A 16,210-nucleotide genomic window follows, 5' to 3' on the forward strand; every position below is an offset into this window, starting at 1 on the left:
GTGCTGTACAGTGCCGCACACATACAAAGCTGGAAAGTGAGCTTTCTTGTTCCGGGTGTTTTTAGCTCCAGGCACGACCAAGCTCAAGATGCAGAATCCCTAGAAGGCCAAAATCCCATTCTCTTTGTCAGTCAGTTCAGCAGGCAGTCTTCCACACTCTTGGAACAATTTAACGGTGGCAGATAATGAGGTGGGGGTTTACCTCCAGCAGGCAACTTTTTCATTTGTCATTCAAGCAAAGAAGGAGTTCTCTTTTTCTTTTCTCCTTCCTAGAATTGAACTAAAGTACTGAGGATCCAGCATGGGTTTTTAAAGAGAACAGCCTAGCGTTTCATTGGAAAGTACATGAAAAGCAATCCCTAGTTCTCCCTGGGTGTTCCACTCCCTAATTTCAACAGTGTGGTGTAACTAGAACTCTGTATTCCTTGCTTTTAGGCTGTGGAAATATCACAGATCACTTCTTGAAAAGTGCAAGATGATGAAGACCTCTCTTGTGGAATAAATAGCTCTGTTGGGTCAGGATGCCATCAACCTGACTTGCAATCCACACCCATTACACTACAAAGACATTCTGCCCCTCCTTGCTAAACAATAGGCAGGTTGCCTGACATGCTTCTGGAGACTCAGTATTTAGGAAAAAGCAATAGTCAAAAGAAAAGTGCGCAAACTTGACTTCACACCTAATTGACTGTTTCAATAAAGAGCCAGGAAATTCCATAACATGTAAAATACCCCTTTGGCGTATCCAATGGGCACATTTTACTTTGAAGAACTCTGCAAACCAGCAATAGTGAATAGGAACCGCAGAGGGGGTGGAGCAGTGTTGCTGGCCTGCTTAGAGATCGCTCGTTTTTTTGGCAGTTGCAGCCTCTTGGCCAAGACCAGATGGTTTCTTGTCTTTGGCAGTTGCAGCATTCTGCTGGGGCCCGGCAGGTGCTTATCTTTAGCATTTGTGGCCTCCTGGCTGAACGCAGATGGGTGCTCGTCTTCAGCAGCTGCGGTCTCTGGCAGAGAACAGGGGTTCCACTTAAGCTAGTCTGGATCACAGAGAAGAGGTGAAGATATTGTGCAAATATTCTGGATTCCAGAACAACTGGGACAAATCAAATGTATTTCCGCTTAATACTTGGGAACCCTGAAAGGACACCTCCTGCCCATTTCAAACATACTGGCATTGATTTAACTATCTGGAAATATAGGTAACAATAGGTAGTCATCTTTTCTAGAAAGAATCTACAAGGGCTTTTGTCAAGATTTAAGGATGATGTTTCACATTAGAAATTGCTCCCTTCATACCAATTGGGCAGGATTGCATGCAAAACAACTATCCTTCCCAATTTTGTTTACGTCCCTTCTGTATTCTTGGGGACTTCTTTGTAGGATGAATAAAATGACTGATGACCTAGTATGGAATGGAAGAATGGCACAAATATCTAAATAAACTATAACTTGGGGTATATTTCAGAGGTATAGCACTCCCAGATATTCATAAATATTACTGGGCATCCCCAATGGCAAACCTGAATTGCATTATTGACACAACAGGATCTATCGCTGATGAAAGATACACATGTTAAGGGAATTAGGGGTATCCCAGAGTCTCCTATGGAGGCAGAGTACCCACTAAACTTCATGAACACACCAGGGTGGTTATACAGGTATGGATAATGGCCAGGGAGAAAATCGGCTGGAAAGGTATACTTTCCTTGGTAATTTCTCTAAGGAACTCAGCGTTGCTGCATGACCTGAGGAATGTGGTTCTGTTTTGGAGATGGGATATAGGTGAGAACACCATAGAAGGTGGGGAATTGGAATGAAAATGGGTGACGCAATGAGAGAGGAATTTTCATTATGCAAATCCCAAAGATTCAAACCTTTCAAGTGAAATAAGCAATCAATTATCACAATGTAAGGATTTCCTTAACAAGATACAGGATGAGTCACCCTTGAAATGTAAAGTGTTAGCAGTTACATCTCAGACGTGCAATCTCAATCGTTTACAAAAGCCTCATTTATAATCTGGGAAACACTGTAGAGAAGCTAAAGAGAAGTGGATGTGTGATATCAGCGAGATGGATGAGTCAGAATGGAATGAGGGGAGGATTTATTCGAGAGATGTGGCTGCCTGCTCTGCGTTTCGGTTGATACAAATAAACCCCTGCATTGTATATATGTGGTCACAGGTCCAAGGAACTACGGTTCTGAAACGCGTCGGGACAGTGTTTGTCTTTGCTTGAAATAAAGCACGCTATTTGAAAAAGAATTGGGGCTCGGCGCAGGTTTTGAACTACGGAAGATTGATTGCTTGTTGGATATATATATATATATATTGTTGGATATGGAGCGGTCGCGACCCTGCCGGTTGCCCGCCACCTTTTAAGAGGCAGAGATCAAAGCGAACCGAGGTTATCTGAACCAAAGAACTCTACGAACCTCCATGCGGTGAAAAATAGAGTAATGGACACCAAAGATAGGATGACAAGATTTATTCCTCACACACCTCGGTTTGACATGTTTCGAGCAACACAGTGCCCCTGATCACACACACACATATATATAATATATATATATATAATATATATATATATAGATATATATAGATATATATTTATATATATGACACAAGCGTAGTTATATAACTGTGGATGGCTGAAAGATCATAATTGTCTGAGGGGATGTGTATAGCAAGGGACCTTTTGTCATACTGTTTGCGACTGCTCACAGATTAGAAATTCTGGAACAGTGTCGTGGAAAATTAAGGGACCATCACAAACACATCAATAGATATCGATGCAAGGGTACCAGTCCTTTGGCTGTGAAGGACAAGTCATCTCCAAAGTACATGAAAGTATTGTTGGATCGGGACCTGTTGTTGGCATATAGTATGGACTGTAGAGCGATTTCTCTCCAACACTCTAGAAATGGGGTGTCACAATATCAATTGATCCATACTGTCCAAACGGACTGTTTCTGTTAGTTGGGGGTGGCCAAAGCTTTTTTAAGTTTAAAAAAATTTGTTTATTAAATATATATCAAAGGAGAACATCAAAGTATCGAGTAACAAAGCATCAAAATGCATTACGAAAGATAACATTAATTGCAAAGAGGCAGGCAATCATACAAGAAGAGAAAATTCATGGCGAAAAATAAAAGGGTGAAAACAGATTCTAAAATTATTAAGTATACAACTATAACCAAATTAAATGGAATCAAATAATTATTAGACTTCTCACAAAAACAGGCGATTCACAGGGGTTGGACAACTTCTTGAATACTTGGTACTGGAGCAAAAGATCTTTTTAGGTAGCCTCTCAACTAGCTGGACTAAACCAAAAACATTGACCTATTATTGGCTGCAGCTTTTCAGCAGATAACTAAAAACTGGAAAGATGCTTCCAAACTATCGTACTTAGCTTGGTGGTATTCTGTATGTTATAACCACAGACTGAACTCGACCTTCGTATTTCCTATGTCTATTAAACAAAAAAGACTACTTTTATGGTCTCTTGTTACACAATTTGTGGATAATAGTGGCCTAAGCTTTGATAAAGTGTGGGGCATGGAGGAACCAATATGACAGTGGATACAAACTATCGATTAATATTACGTGCCCTCTATGACCTGGAACACGGGGATGAATAGAAGTAGCAAGTCAAGCAACATATTAGTTCAATGCCTATGTGATCAAAACCTGATTAAATTCACACGTTTGTTACGTATATCTGTAGATGGTGATAAGATTAGTACTGAATACACTGAATGTGCCCCACAGCTTGACTCAACGTTGCTTTTTTATCGAAAACAATAAAATAAACATTTCTAAACTTAGCAAGAAGGCCTGTCTGCTTTTGCACCTCACCAGCAACATCTACAAACCCAATCAAACTCCAGCACGAAGGCGCCTGTGCCTACACTTCCAGTCCCTAGACAACTGGCTTTTACAACAAGACCTGTTAAAGGGAAAGATGTTTTTGCCTGAGTAAGGTGCTTTCTGAAGTCAATTTTACATTTCGTAAAGCTAAACTTTAACAGTAACAAAAGAAAGTGGCCAGTTTTTTCACACTTCCTCTACCTTTAAGATTTCTGGATTTGTATTTATTTGTTTGTTGTTATTATTTGTGTTTTAGTTAGCATTTCACAACTAAACAATACTTACTAATTCGGCTTCAAAACTGAAACACAAAATCTATTAGCATGAGACACTCAAGCATCTTACAGATGGAAGCAAAACAGAAAAACAATGATTTATGAGAACCAAAAGGAGGTGAAGTTTAGCTGAAAAGCTTCAAGGGGCCAAAAACATAGATAATAAATTGTGGGGTCACACAAACATATCAAGAGGTTACTGTAAAATCTACACATTTTCCAAGAAAGTCAAGAATCAGAAAACGATACAACACTTTGTTAGAACATGGTCCCATATATTTTCATTGGCCCCACAAGCCACCAAACATCTACAAAGCTAGAGCAATGAAAATTTGGCGAACAAGTACAATTATGCAATTGGACATACATAAGTAAATTCAAATGCATTATTTTTTGTGTGATGTTTAAAACTCCACAGAAGCAAGAACATGCCATTAGAACTTCTAATAGATGATGTGGCTTATGAACAAATGTTATATTAAGCAAATCTAAGTTAATTTCAGGCACCAGATACTGGGTACAAAGAACCCTACTAATCCCAAGTTGTTACTCATAAAGGACTGTTTCCAAAAGTTCTTTGCGCTTAGGAAGTGAATGTAATGACATAAAGGGAACATGGGTAAGCAGAATAAGATGGAAACAAAGGCATGTTGAAGAAGACAGTGCCCCAGCGTTAAGTGGGTAATTTCATTTCATGTGTCTATCTAAAGGTGCCCCCTGAAAGGACACTTTATGAAGTATGGGACAAGGGGGCGAACCAACAATAACATAATGAATTGTCCCTACCAGTATTACTTCTTATGGGGCCAAGACTGGCTCCCTAAGCTGGCCAAATGATGAATAAAACTCTAAGACAATGATTTAATCTTATAGTTTTATTTATCATTTGGCCGGTTTAGGGAGCCATTTTTGTCCCCATTAGAAGTAATAGAGGTCGGGTGAGACAATTCACTGTGGAATTGCATTTCACGTAAAGCAGACTCTATAAGTCACCCGAACTTCTCTCAGACCTAAACGCAGAAAACAGCTAGGGTCTTGAGCGGCACAAAACAAAATTATGCGGCCAGCAATGTACAGAGGGTAAAGTTATTGTCACTGTAAAGTTGGAGACTACTACTAAGAGTTGCCTTTTACCGAAATTTGTAGGGAGGTGCGTCGTGTGACTTGAATTGGTGGTTCTTTAAAAATGGCAGCAAAGCCTGACCTCTATGCCTATCTCCCGATACTCAACCAGCCGTGCTTCTAAGCATACCCTCTTTGTTACACTGACTGCAAAGATCAGCATCTATGTTCCTCTTCCCTCATGAAGTGAATTTGAATTTGGATTCAACCACACAATCAAGGAAGCAACCTAAACCTAAATCGCTGAAAATCACTCTTAGCTATAAAAAAACTTTAGACCTTTGTGACCCATGGCGCACACGATACCCGTTAAAAAGAGAATACACATGCTGGTCAGGGAGATTTAAGTCTTCATCTCGGATTGATTTTTTTCTCGCTTCTAGACGGCTTAATATGTCCCATCAGAGGTCCATTCATAATGGGTTTTCAGATCATGCAATGTTAGTTATTGGGTTTGCTTTAGTACAAAATTTAAAGACTCCCAAGCGCTGGGTATTTAACAAAATATATTTGAATGATGAAGCATGGGTAACATTTATGAAATCAGAGATCAGTGATTTTGTATCCCGTAATATTGAAACAGCTCCGCTTAATATCATTTGGGATGCTATGAAGGCCTTTGTTTGTGGAATTATTATAGGTAAAGATGCAGCAGTACCTAAATTGGCCAAATGCAAGCAGATTGCCTTGGAACACAGAATACATGTTTTAAATGAATTAAGGCAGTTGAACCCCTCCAGCACTATTTTACATCAATTAGATGAAGCAAAACGGGCTTTCAGCGCGCATTACTATGCTCAAATTGAGGAGATTTTTTTTAGGCAATCTCAAAAAATATAGTATGACAGTAATTTTACTGGGAAGTTTTTAGCCTGGCAGGTGAGAGAACAAGCTGCGGCTAATTTGATCAGAGGCTTAATATGCCCAGTGACCCAGACAGACACAGTAGATTCGGAGGGGATAGGGAAGATAATGCTTTCTCATTATAATAATATTTACAGTCAGCAACATGATATTGATAAGCCAAAGCTAGCAGATTTTTTAGAAAATTGTGCATTGCCCTCTCTCTCCCAAACCGATCACTCAATATTGATGCGCCCATTTTCTTTGGAAGAAATAGAATTGGTAGTTAAAGATCTTCCAAATGGTAGGCCTTGCAGCCCGGACAGATTGTCTGCTGAATTTTTTTAAACCTTTTTTTGTGTTTTTTCTAATATCTTTTTGCAATTATTGAATTCGATGTTGGAAGGAGGCCCAATTCCGGACTCTTTTCGAGAAAGAACGGTGGTGAGTTTTTTGAAGAAGGGGAAAGAAGCTAAAGATCCCGTATCGACCTATTACATTCAGACTATAAAATCGTCACAAACTTACTATCAATGCGTTTTAATCGAATATCAACAGACTTGATCCATCTGGATCAGAATGGCTTTATTCCAGGAAGGCAACTGTTCACGAATACGCATTATTTAATTGAAGCCTTAGATTATTTCGAGACACGGGGGATCCCAGCTTTGATTTTGTTATTGGATGCAGAAAAAGCTTTTGATTTAGTGGTATGGGAGACACTTTTTATTATTTTGGAGCATTTTGGTATTCCCGATAAAATCGTAAATTTAATTTGGAATCTTTATACTATGGCCAAAGCTAATATTATCGTAAATACGGTAATGGTTGGGACAGTGATAGTCAAGCGCGGCACGAGGCAGGGTTGCCCTTTATCCCCAGTTCTTTTTGCGTTTTTTATCGAACCTTTGGCCGCTGCAATAAGGAACTGTGTAAGTATTCTCCCCCAGTTCCCTCAATGGCGAAGATTAAACTATATGCGGATGATATAATGTTACTAATCAATCCCGAATTATATTCGCAAGTAAGGGTTCTTCAGATTTTCGAGGAATTTGAAGCCTTAGGGGGTTATCGGATCAATAAAAAGAAAACAGAGATTCTGGTGTGCGGGAGCAGAGATCTGGAAATAAATCCCGAATTAAGGTGCTGTATCAATACTAAACCGAAAAGAAATCTCGGGGTCTTTTTCTCTCATACACTCAAGGTTCTATATTCGCTTAACTTTGACCCCCTTCTTCTAAAGATTCGCTCAATGTTTATGCGTTGGAATTCTTTGCCACTTTCGATTTTGGGTCGGATCCCCCTGATAAAAATGTCCGTTCTTCCCTTATTTAATTTTCTGTTTTCCACTATACCTTGTTTTTTGCCAGGAACTTATTTTTCCAGGGTAGAATCTTTGTTTTCCGCTTTTGTCTGGCCAAAAAAACCACCTCGCATTGCAATTAGCACTCTTTACGAGGATTTAGATCAGGGAGGACTCTCTCTGCCAAATATTAGAGATTACTACAACGCATATTTTATACAGTATTTGTTGAGGTTTATGAATCAAACTCAAGGTCAGACCTTATTTATATTTTTTTTTTTCTATTTAATTTGTCTAGAAAATCAGATACTGCCCCCCCCGCAGATATTTAAATCTCCCAAATTAGTCTGTTATAAGATTTTGCTATGGTTTCTTAAAAAACGTGCCGCTATGTTTAAAAGATAGTCACTCCCATTGATTAATTCATCAACCCTGTTGTCCAGTATCTTTTCGTTAATAGGTATTAAAAGTGGATCTGAGATAGTGGGTAACTGGGCCAAGGCAGGATTTATTAAAATAGTCGATTTTTTTAAAAATGGAGTATGGATAACTCCGATAGAGATGGCATGTCTTATTCAGAGGAATTTTTTGTCGGTCGGGTCCTACAATACGATCTATAAATTTTTGGGACAACTTGATGTCGTACATCTTAATCAACCAACTCAATTGGCTAAAGACCTTTTCATGAAGGAATGTGTAAGGAAACCTGGGGAGTGGATGCGATGCCTAGCGTATAGTTGGGAAGTGGATTTGTGTCAAAAAGCAATCAAAAAATGGCAGGAACAGGAAAATCATGTACTATCTTTGAATACTTGGAGGACCATTAACAATCTTAATTTTAATACACACCGTGGCGCTAATTGGCGTAGAATGTTATTTTTGGGGAAATGGTTGTTGTATCGTACTCCCGCGGCTATTTCCAAAATGTATACAAACTATTCATCTAATTGTTTTCGATGTCTACAGTATACCACTGCCAATTGGTCTCATGTAATGGTCCACTGTACTAAAATTAGGGTATTTTGGGATGAAATATTTGTTTTCTTTCAAACCTATTATAAATTTATGATCCCTTTAAATGAAAAATTGATGCTTTATGGTTTTGATCCGGATCTTAAAATTCCTGTGCAGTTGGTTAAATTACTTTATATCGCAATGGCAGTGGCAAGATCCTTGCTATTGCAGAACTGGCGGCCAGAACAGATCCCATCAACGCAAGAGTGGATACAGAAAATGAGGAGAGTCAGGAAAAGTGAACAAATCTATGCTATGCGGGTGGGGGTGTAAGAAAATTCGATAACATTTGGGGACCTTATTTATATTGATTTCTATTTAGTTGAAGATGCTTAACCGTAATATCTGGCTGTATTTTAGGATGAATCTGTTTAAGCTGAATTTGGTCTTATGTATTGCTGTTTTGTAATGCTTTTTATGTCACTGAAGTACTTCAATAAATATAAAAAAAAATAAAAAAATTAAGTGATTGCAAAGCTAGGCCTCTGCACTCGCCACCTCTTACAGGAACTCCAGAGTCTCACCTCGCAACTCAGGACTTTCTTCTATTATTTCTGCCCAATGTCCTATTGACACCTGAGGCTGGAACTATGCTGCCAATTTACCCATTCAAATATCAAAAACTGTCGGATTACTCCAAGAAAACGAGCACAGTTGCAGTTGTCAACTTATGCTCTTTAACATTCACTTGTGAATGAAAAAGTAATTCATGCACACCTTTCGTACACAGACTTCGTGCGGTTTGGAACAAAGCCCATGCAGCACGAGTACACTGCTATGCACAGAGAGGCAGAAACCAATTGTCTTGTTTCAGGGCGGCTGTGCGTGGGAGCTGATGACCTGCTTCCCTGCTTCGCCCTTCACTCGTGTCCTGCTGCTCTCCAAGGTACTGAGCCCAAGCGTCAGCGTGCGTCACGAGAGGCGTCACACAACTGCCCTCCCCTCTTCCGTGTGTCAAGCAGAAGCTAAAAAAACCAAGTCAACAAATGAAAGCTGCCAAAAACATGACACATGCTCATAAGGGAGTACAATCAGTGGTTTTCTTACTGAAAAAAATACAATTTCAGCCGGCGTCTGTGCCATAAATACACGTACAGACTTTCTCAGCTGTTAATTATTTACAAATTTATGAAAACACCTATTCTCTCCACCTCCTAATAGTTAATAACCATATGCAGTTGAATACAGAATTCCTCTCCCTCTCTTGCGTTTTTATAAGCTATGCCTTTAAGGTATCCTACTCTCTGGCTAGTCATGTTTCATATATGAGCTCCGAACACTGTGAAGGTGACGCTTCATTACAGTAATAAAAGCTACATGCCCTATTTGAACCTTTCTCGGACAAGATGCACCCACGGCGATGTATAGCACCCAAAGATATTCGCACCCCTCTTACCTGGAGATTTTGTGGGTGAGAACAGGTGCATACCTCCCACTGTAAAACAATAGGGTTTTCACACAACAAAAAAATAATCAGACGAATGATAGTGGTCACATGTATTGACAATTGACAAGCGGTGATGTGTCTGATTGTAATGTTTTCGCTATATGCTTGATTGTGTAGGGGAGAAAGTGAAGAAATCGAGTTCATGAGTAAAATACAACGCTGGGTATCAATGCACATATTATAATTCTTGGTAAGCATGCTAGCAAAAGTACTCTCAAATGTGTATACAGAAAACTCCATGGGATTTCATTAATTCACATCTCCTGCTCCCTAACTGCACAAGACTTTTCAGCCAACGACCCCAACTTCCAGCTGTATTTATTTCAAGGTCAAGTCGTGTTGTCTGAGCTTGAAATGAAAGCGATGTAAGGGCAGGCAATGCCCCAGTTAAACATCATTGGCATCAAGGGATCAAAAAGAGGTCCAGATAAGAATGATTCCTGCAAAAATTAGCAAGCGGGCTATAGGGAAAGTAAAAACAAATCTCTCTACGCAATGCACTGAAACATGTTTACGGTACTGGTAGTAGTCTCACCTGGTGAACATTTCAGCTGCCAACTTAAGGAGTGTTTTCTACTACATGTAGTACCGAGCAGAGTATTGATTTTGGACACTTTCGACATACGAAATACAATAATTGAATATTTATGTAGTAATTAAAACTGGTTCATTAAAATCAAACGGCATCATTACAGGCCAGCAACAAACCATTCCTGACGAGACACCAGAACCCAATTTCCAGATACATCTGGATTAAACAGGAATTTCCACAAGCATTTGTTAATGTTGTCCAAGCAATAACGTCATTCACTTTTTGAGGACTTAACTAATAATATATATGACAGGTTGGTGATAAATGCCTGTTCAATACAAAAAAAGAGGTTTGGTCAAGCGACGCATGCCCTCCTAGGTGCCCTCTCCCTTCTATGCTGCTGTTATGCTAGTTGTAACAGTACCTGTCTGTGACCCCTTTGCTTGCTGCTGCTTCCACGGGACTTGAGCAGTGCTGCTATTCGCAGGTCCCTTTTCCGGCTCCCATCCTTCTCGCCGGAGGACACTGGCAGCACTCGTGCTATGGCATCTCACCTCGCAGCAGCACCCGCCGCTCGCAGCCTCTGCCTTCGCCACCGAGGCCTGCGCACTGCTGCGGACAGCTCCAGGAACCCCGGTGCCAGCTTCTGGGCGCCATAGCGACTCAAGTGGCCGCGGGGTAGCACTGCAGCGCACAAGCCAGCAGTCTGCCAAAAGCGTCTGACAAAGATATATAAATGTTACGGCAAATTGACCGGCCATCTTGTCCTGACTGTAAGGTTCACTATTAATGGGGAATACGTTTGTCCTAAAAAAAAGAAAGAAATCAAAGCAATCCTCAATAGGTTTTGTTTATAAGTGTTGGAAGTTTCCTCAATATTGTGTTTTAATTCCTTAACTTTAGATTATCTAAAACATTGAAAAAAATAGGTTTCTTGCAGTGCACGCTATTTTAATTAGAATTAATTAAAATAATTTTTTGTGATATCATTGGTAAGCTCGTTAAGCTACATTGTATGGTATGTAATAGAAAGATGGTTGACACGTTCCTTAATGCACTTAAATCAGGAGGCTCAAACGCCAGCCAGTGTTGCCCTTTCTTTGTTTCTCTGGGCGCATTCGATGAAAGCTACACGCGTGCTTCATAACAGAAAGATGGGCGTTTAAGAGTTCAAGCCAAACGTTTGGTAAACATTAAAACGCGATTATTTCTAAGCAAAGACATAGTTTTATTGATATTATGTTGATGCAACCTCACATGTTTACACTTTTTTTTAGTTCACTATGAGATCTATATGGCTTTTTATCTATGTTTTATAAGGTGCCCATACCGCGTGAATTGCAAAGGGCTATTCCGGTTTTCGGAGGTATGTCCGGGCATCCCGAAGATTTTATCTGTTTTAAATACATGATGTGATGCTGAGAGGCAGTGTTGAAACTAAGCTACATTACACAGGGTCACAGGAGGTCAGCTGGAGCCTCAGTTCTTGCTCCCAACTGAGAGACGAAGCGGATTGGGGGGCATGAATGAGGTCATGTCACACTGGCACACTGGCATAGCTTATGGTTTAAAATTAATTCTTGTAAATAAAAACAGCAAATTAACAAGAGCCTAAAACCTTCAGGAGGAAGATCTGGCCCTCATTATACTGGATATCCCAAGTCCATAATACTTACCAAGGCACTAAGCGTATGCTAAATGTAAAAGTAGGCTACATTTATCTATTGCAGTGTATCTGTAAAAGTAGCAGAGGTTAACATGAAAAAAATGTTTTGAACTGCAACCTTCTGGACAGCTTCCAGAGTATTTGAAGGACACTGCCACTAACTAGAGAGAGTATGGGGTCGAATACGATGCCATTCGGAAAGCATTCCGACCGAATCAGTCTTGGAATTTTTTTCCGACCAAATCGGATCCGGGGAGTCCGAAAGACCGATTGCTTTGCATCCGGATACGATTCGTTCAGACTCCCATTGACTTCAATTGGAGCCTCTGTTCCGACCGAATACACAGGCTCCCTTTGAAGAAAGGGGTTGCTAGGGAAAATCGTGCACCCTGTGGTGGGCACCCCATGGTGCCTGCCCCACTGTGCATGGCCTGAAAGGGAAGTCCCTTGGGTACCCCCACAGGACCGATTCGGAAGGCTCCGGGTGAAGGGGGTCCTTCTCTGGGCTCCCAAAGTCAGATTCTGATAGCCGATCCGAGTCGGAACAACCGAATCGGAAAGGCTGTCCGAATCTGACATTGTAATCACTTGTTCGTAAAGCTTCTGAGTAGTTCGTAAACGCTGCTCGTAGACACACACGATTTGGCTCCGAACGACTTGGACTTTCCGAATGCCGTCCGATTTGTATTCGGAACCGATTTTGAAATTCCGACCATCATAATCGGTCATTTGGAAATTTTTCAGATTTGGTCGGAAACAAGGCTTCCGAATCCGATTTGGAAAACCGGAATCCGATTCGGAGCCGTTCCGAACAGCATTGTAATCGATCCCTATGTGTTTCCACGCGCTCTTTCAAATATGCCAATTCAATTTCATTGTCACACATTAACCCTACTTCTATGTTTGGCCGGTCTCGTTTTTCATTTTGAAACTCTGGTCACCCTAATTGTAAGTTGTCCATAGAATCACTAGACATCTTAAGAGCCTCTTTTCCATCATGAACTGTTTAAGATGCCCTGGCAATCTCCTCTCCCTCACACTGCGACGTACCAACACTTCAGGAGCATATTGAGCTCCACCACCTGCCACAATGAGACTTCCACTCTCACACCTCTCATTCACCCTCAAATTAGGTTCATTTCCTGTCCCATCACCCATCGAGTTTCCACTCGCATCCCCCTGAAAATTCCACTCTTGTCCACCATGTGCACTAGCACCCTTACATAAACTCACATGGCGTAAATTCCCCACCCTTTCATCCTCAAGTCTTACTGCACCTTGTAATTCACTCACAATCCTCCATGGATCCAACCAACAAGGTGTTTCCTTTTCCACCAGGCCTGGTTTTCTCACTCGCACGTACTGACCTACCTAAACACTCAGAATGTTCTTGCCCACACTGACCAGGGTTTGGTATTTTTCCACCTTACACTTCATCCTAAGATTAACCTCCGACTTACTTTCCTCTCCCTTTTTACGTCTCAACCACCATGGTACAGGTTTTTAATAAGGTTTTCACCCTCTTAACACCTCAAACGACGTTCTAACTATTACAGAGTGTGGAATAATCCTGTATGATAACAACATACTATTAACAGCTTTCTTCCATGGGAACCCAGAATTAAGTGCTAATTTTATTACCTCTTTAACCACTTTATTCAACCGCTCAAGCTGGCCGTTACTTTCAGGATGATACAATGACACCCTCACATGCTTGATCCCACACCTTTCCTAGAACAATCATCCTCCATAAAATCAGTACCCACCTCTGTGGTCACACTACCAACCATACGTAATCTGGTCCCTTAGAATAATAATCAATGAGAACAATGGCGTTCGCCTCCTAAGATGGCAACATGGTGAATGGCCCAATAAAATCAATAACAACTTTCTGCCGTGGTCCTTCAGGAAATTCTATAATTTGTAAAGGAATCACAACAGGTTTAATCAGCTTGCCACTCAATTGACATACATTACACTCCCTTATCCAACAACCTACCATTCCATCCACTCCCAGTCACCAAAAATGTTCTTTTATTTTCCACCTTCTACCTGGCATTACCCCATGACCTTCATGACCAAACTTATCAATGCATCCACACATTCCAATAGGAGGTACAATCCTATCTCCTCTCAGAACAATACCATTGCACACAGACAAGTCCTACTTCACTTTCCAATATGTTTAATACTCTCCTTGTAACTGCCGTTCCGATGACCAGCCATTTACAATAAATTCCTTAAACATAAGAGCACTTCATCTTTTCCCATTTCATCCATCCATTTCACCTCTGACAGCTCTAACCCACTCTCAGCATCACTTCCCTTACCAAGTCACATCCTCATATGTGTACGCCACCTCACATTCATTCTCATCCTTTTTATGTGTGTCACATGATTCCAGTGGAAACCATGATAACCCATCAGCAACACAATTGTTCTTGCCTGGAACATGTTCGATATCATGATGATAGAGTTGAAACTTTGAAGCTAACCACAGTGTAAGATTTTTCCCACCTCCTGGTTTTAAAATATTTACCAAAGGTTTGTGATCTGTACAGATTTTAAATTTTCTCCCCCAAATATACATTCTGAACCATTCCCATGTTGCAGCAAGTAATTCCTTTTCTTTTACGGAATAATTCATTTCTGCTAATGTCAGGGTACAAGATGCATATGCCACTACCCACTCATTAATATCCTTCTTCTCAGATAACACTGGTCCAACCCCATATTTCCTGGCATCCAAAGATATGGTACAATTCACTCCCATTACAAATTATGTTAAACATGGTGCATTTACAACACAATTCTTAATTGCTGCAAACTCCTCACTGTGCACCTGCCCCCAACAAAACGCCACATTTGTTTTTAGTAACGCCACAAGTTTGCCACCTTTGAAGCGTAATTCTTCACAAAACGGGAATAAAATTCTGTCAGCCCCAAAAAAGACATCAGTTGTTCTTTACTGTTGGGTTCTGGGGCCTTCATAATGTCTTCCACATGACCTATTTTAGGACGTACACCTTCCCAGGATATAACATGCCCCAGGTATTCCACCTGCTGTTTTCCCTGTTTTCCAAAATTACACTTTTCTTCTTTTACTGTTAGGCAGTTCTTCATTAAAGCATGTAATACCTCCCTCAAAATCCTGTCATGCTCATCTAGATTCTTCCCAAATATTAAAATATCGTCTTGAAACACCATCACTCCTTTAAAGCTTGATAGTACCCTGGACCTCTCCCGCTGGAACACAGGCGATGCACTTCCCAAACCAAACAGCATCCATTTATACTGGAACATGCCCTCAGGTGTTATAAAGGCCGTACAATGCCTAGACTCAGGATCCAGTTGAATCTGATGATAAGCGCTGGTCAAATCAATTGTATTAAAAATAGTAGGCTCCCTAACAGACAATAACAGTTCTTGCAAATCGGGTAATGGAAAAGCATCCACCCGAATAGCCATGTTAGGACAGCGTAAGTCCACACACAATTTTAAATCTCCGTTAGACTTCAAAGAAATTACAATCGGAGATACCTAATCTGAACTCTATATTGGTTCAATAATGTTTTTTTCCACATAATTCCTGTATCATATTTTTTAACTTTGCTCTGTAGTTCAACACAACATTCTTCACTTTCTGCCTTACAGGCATAGCATTTTTTCTCAAAACAATCCTATGTTTAAAACATGTCATGCTACCCAACTGGCCCACAAACACACTCGGGAATTCTTTCTTCAAATTAGAATACACCATTCCTTTCCCACTATGGTTACTCTCCTCATCCACAGCATACACCGACGTATTAGCACATGGATCCATCTTCAACCCAAGTTCAAAAATATGAAGCCGCCCCTGAATCATAGCACCTTTTTCAGTCACAAATACTTCACCAGTGTAGGAGAGTAGGATCTGCTTCACATGGGTACCCCCACTTTTTGCTGGTGTTTCACTGTTTTTCGACCTTAGTCTGGCTGTGGCCCTGCTAATCAGGACCACAGCCTAGCTGCTTCCTCTCTAAAATGGTTTGCATGTACATTAGGTACATATCGAATTGGATTCTGGAGTGCCTTATAAGCCCCTAGTATATGGTATACTATGTACCTAGGGCATAGGTACCTCAGAGGCCTACC

General features: G+C 40.6%; 1 protein-coding gene across 1 annotated transcript in view; it reads right to left on the reverse strand.

Annotated features, from left to right (window-relative positions):
- Window positions 1-10,985, reverse strand: part of NRSN1 (neurensin 1) — a 102,666-nt gene extending 91,681 nt beyond the window's left edge. Inside the window, exon 1 of the mRNA XM_085607046.1 lies at window positions 10,832-10,985. The gene's annotated coding sequence lies outside the window, so the exon portion shown is untranslated. The remainder of the gene's footprint in view (window positions 1-10,831) is intronic.
- Between the last annotated feature and the right edge of the window lie 5,225 nt (window positions 10,986-16,210).

The sequence above is a fragment of the Triturus cristatus genome, chromosome 5_2 (assembly GCF_964204655.1).
Source record: "Triturus cristatus chromosome 5_2, aTriCri1.1, whole genome shotgun sequence".
Lineage (NCBI taxonomy): Eukaryota > Metazoa > Chordata > Amphibia > Caudata > Salamandridae > Triturus > Triturus cristatus.